Here is a 4,478-nt window from a genome sequence, read left to right as displayed (position 1 = left end):
AAAGCTCTTAGCTTAGTAAATCATGAGCTGGGCTTAGTGGCGGGCTTTAAGCACACTCTGGAGGTAGAGGCAGGTAGATCTCTGTGAGTTTAAGACCAGTTTGCCCTATATATTAAGTTCCACGACAGCCAGTGCTACTTAGACCATGAGGAGAGGGGAGAGAAAGAGGGAGGGACCAACCAACAGAGGCAGGGGAGGAAGGAGGGAGAAAGGGAGAAAGGGAGGTGGGAGAGAGAGAAATAGGCAGGTTCAAGATTAATCATAGATCATCGTAAGAATTAAATGAGAATTAAAAGAATCAACTCAATAGCAAAAGAAACTCAAAATTTATTTTAATTTCATATAGGTATGCACATGTATATGTATATACTTATTAGTAGGGAGGGGTGGCTGTGTACTACCACTCATGTGAAGGTCAGAAAGAAACTTGACCTCTCCTTCCACCAGTGAGTTCTGGGGATCCATCCTAGGGTCAGGCTGGTGGCAGTGTCTTCACAGCTGAGCCATCTTGCAGGCCTCTCAAAGTTCTTAACGATGCCTTCTCCCTTCTGAAAATCCTAACGATGGTATTAAGCATGACTGACAGGAGAATTTGATGGAAGGCAAACTTAGAGGTAATTTCCAGAGGAAAATCTTGCAATCGTTATGTAATAACTTGAAAGAGAATCTATCATGTTACGACAGAAAATGTGTAAAACACTGAAACTTTAAAATTCAAACAATGGCTAAATGACACACTATGTTGCTCTGTTTTTCACATAATCCACATTTTATCAGATTTTAAGAAGGATTGATTGATTTGAGACTGAGTCTGATTTTGTAACCCAAACTGGCCCTGAATTTCCAGTAATTCTGCAAGCTGGGTCTGCTCAGAATTGGGATTACAGGAAGGAACCCCAGTGTCAGATTTACCACCCATTTTTTTTTTTTTTTTTTGGCTGGCCTTGAAGAGCTGAGGGGAGGAGAAAATCAAAAACTCCTCCTGTCCCAGGTCACTGGGAAGCTGAGTTCCAGTTGCTTCATTATGTAGATCAATGCACTCAGGCCTCTAGTTTGTCATTTCACCTGCTGCTGTTTGTGCTCTGTTTCTGGGACCGCCCACTGTGGATTCTGGGGCACAGAGGTTCTTTCTAGAAGGTTACACAACTGCTGCTCCAACAATTCCAAATAGTGTGTCTGACATCCAGTAACCCGGATCTTTGTTTCTGTTCAAGGAGCAGTCTGCCACTGTACCACAGAGTAGATAGACTTCCAGTATTATACACTGTGTCGTAAGCTCAAAAGTTACACTGTAGACTAATCAGTAATATAGAGTACATTCCTAAACTTTTTCACTTTGAAACAGGGTTTCTCTGTGTATCCCTGGCTGTCCTGGAACTCTCAATAGAACTAACTGCCCTTGAACTCAGAGATCCAGCTGCTCCTGCCTCCAGAACTCTGGGATCAAAGGCATGTGCCACCACCACCACCACCACCGACTGGCTAGCACTTCAAGTTCTAACTGACTCACTTATTAATTTACTGATTTATAACTTACCAAGTGCTATCCATGCTGTAAACATTCTCACCTGTCTTTCCTTTTAATGCAAAAACCATAGCTCAAACTCCTTAAAGAAAATTTCCCACCTCAGCTTCACCATGATTCTGAGTTTATAATTCTCCAATTTTCCTCAAAAGCAGTTGCTTTGTGTGCTTTCTATTAGGTCTCAGACCTGGGACAAATGGTTGAGGTCTCTGTTTAACATCGAAGTGGACCTGGCTGTCACATTCTCCCAGCATCCCTCAGTGATCCCTACCTGTTACAATATCCTCCTGGCTTTCATACCTCACCTCTTACTCTGAACTTCTCCAACCCAGGGGCTGGGCTGCCCTTCTCTATATAATCTGGACATTTTGGTTACCTGTCTTTTTCTGCTACCTTTTACTCTCTTAGTTTCTTGGTCTGGCTGTCTCCTTCCCTCACAGGGCTCAAGGTCAGATCTACTCTGACACACATGCTCTGCCAGGCATGCCTGCCTCTGACTATGCTGTCCCTTTATCTATGAATAGATATGTTGATCTAAGAACCAACCTTCTCTGTCTTACGGGAAGAGCAGTAATGTCCTTTAGTTTTCAATTCTTTTCTTCATTCACCTTCAAAGTCAAACAAGAGTAGCTCAAGTCTTTTAGATCCTTCATGGTTCCACCTACTTTGGGAAGGGAAATGGGAAGGTGGGTTAGATTTTTTTTTTTAAACCTCTTGGAACAATTAATTGAGTGACCTCCTAGAACTCAGAATTGACTACAAAAGAAACAGGCAACAGTCTTGAGTGGCTCGATAGGTAGAATCTCTTGTTTCATTTTGTTCTGGTTTCTTTCTTCTTCTGTCTTCTTTCTTCTTTCCCTCCTCCTCTGTCTATTACACAAGGCTGAAGAATCACCGCTTGTTATCTGTGGACACCTTTGTAAAATAGAGGATGCAATGAAAATTAAAGAAAGGTGAGGTCAGAGCTATGAGGAGAGGAGGCCTGGAGCAAAGGGGATCTGGGCCTTGGAAGAAGCAATGGCAGAGAGGTGGGAGGACCTGAATCTGCCCAGGATCATGGAGGAGGCACTTCCAGGCGGTGTCAACATCTCAAAGGAAGTCGAGAGTAATATCTCCCTTTGTCTTCATTCTGTATGGAAGGGAAGACTCTGAATGCCAGTGATGTGCTGTTGGCCATAGAAGAGATGGAATTCCAATGGAAGATTCTGAAAGAATCTCTAACAGTCTTTCTCAACCTTCCTATTGATTCGACCCTTTTATACAGTTTTCCTGCTGTGGTGACCCAACCATAAAATTACTTTCATTGCTACTTTATAAACATAATTTTGCTGTCACGAATCGGAATGCCAGGATTTGATGTGCAGGATAACTGCTGTGTGACTTCTGTGAAAGGGTCAGCTCAACCTGCAGGCATGCAGGCGGGAGCAGAAAGGGAAGAAGGAGCAAAAGGACAAAAACAGATTCAGAGGAGAAAGAGAAGAGCAGGAAGGAGGACCATGAAGATGAAGAAGACTGGAGGAGGAGAAGGAGAACGTAGACAACTGACGAGAAAGGCAGTGTGGCATCATGGAAGCGACCACCCTCACATGTAGCACAGGTGCCTGAGAACAAAATAAAACCTGACCAGAATGATCAAAACCATCCCTTCCCAAACTCAGAGCTTCTAAGTAAGAAAATTCTGCTTCGCTTCATCTGAAGGTTATGATTCCTTATGTAATGGTCTGAAAATCATTGAAGGAAGACCCCCAGACTCATAGTATGCAAAAACAAAGCGTTTATTCTGCAGACACAACCTGCATGTTGGGGGTCAACTATCCTTTGAAATGGGTGACCCCAGATAAAGGCACAAAGGCCTTCTTGTAGGGAACTTTCTAGAAGGATTACATGATCTAAAATTTCACTGGTGGGTGCTAACAGGTGATCAGTGGTCTGCACTTCTATGTCATTCAATCATGTAATGAAATAGGGCCGCCCAGCTCAGATGGCCTATTCTGAGATAAGGTATTTCCCCATTTTTTTGTGTTATCCCCAGGCTGTTCTTTTGGGAGGGGTCTTTATGATCTTGTTTTGGATTTTATTGTCTATTCCTGAAGCTGGTGTCTTATGGCCTTTTTTGAAATCAGGTCTGGTCCTCAAATGGAGAAAAATGGGGTCTTTAAATGGGGACAAATGGGGTTTATGTTGTCTTTCATTTAGTAAAGGGGATTCTGAATTACTACATAGTTTGATATGTCTTGTTTCCTTAACGTATCTGGCTAGCTAGCTTTTGATCCCATTTCCAAACTGACCCTCCTGAAAAGTAATAATTCACTGGTGCCTGCTGTGCTCCAGGTCAGAGACTCTAAAGGCTCAGGGGGCTTCGATCATGGTCACCTTGTTTGACCGTACAGTATTTAACAATAGGTATTAATGGTCAAAATGGTTGTGCTTCAGGAAATGACAAAGAAGGGCAGGAGGTACTCCTGTGTCCTACAGGTGCCTTAACCTTGGAGGCAGCTCAGTAGGATTTACTGCCACCTCCTGGAATATATGACATCCGGAGCTTTCTCTTCCTGTCGTCCAACTCCCAGATTTGCAGCACAACAAATGCCAACCTTTCCTCTAGGCGTGGCTTTCCCCCTCTCCCTTGCCTCTGCCTTGAGGCCCCACTTTCGTTCTCTTCCCTTTGCCGTCCAGTCTAGGAACTTTCCATAACCTATGTAAGATCCCAAAGTGCAAGTTCCTCAGATTCCTTAGTGCTAATCTCTCAGTTTTTCAAAAGAATGTTGAAAACACCACTGAACCTGAGCACAAACATAATTGTCTTCAAGACTCTGACCACACAGCCACCATGCTGTGGCTTCAGAAATATCTGTTGGTTTTTCCTTTCCCCTAATTTAGTGCCCCAAGCACTTTGTTTAGTTGAGTGCTTGAGGTTGACAGGTAATGTAGTATTTGGACACTGTTAACTCAT

General features: G+C 43.3%; 1 pseudogene; it reads left to right on the top strand.

Moving 5' to 3' along the window:
* Positions 1-2,542: 2,542 nt before the first annotated feature.
* LOC116912870 lies at positions 2,543-3,070 on the top strand (annotated as a pseudogene).
* Positions 3,071-4,478: the final 1,408 nt, after the last annotated feature.

The sequence above is a fragment of the Rattus rattus genome, chromosome 11, assembly GCF_011064425.1.
Source record: "Rattus rattus isolate New Zealand chromosome 11, Rrattus_CSIRO_v1, whole genome shotgun sequence".
Classification (NCBI taxonomy): domain Eukaryota; kingdom Metazoa; phylum Chordata; class Mammalia; order Rodentia; family Muridae; genus Rattus; species Rattus rattus.
The sequence above is the reverse complement of the archived record's forward strand: the minus strand, read 5'-3'. Positions and strand labels throughout refer to the sequence as shown.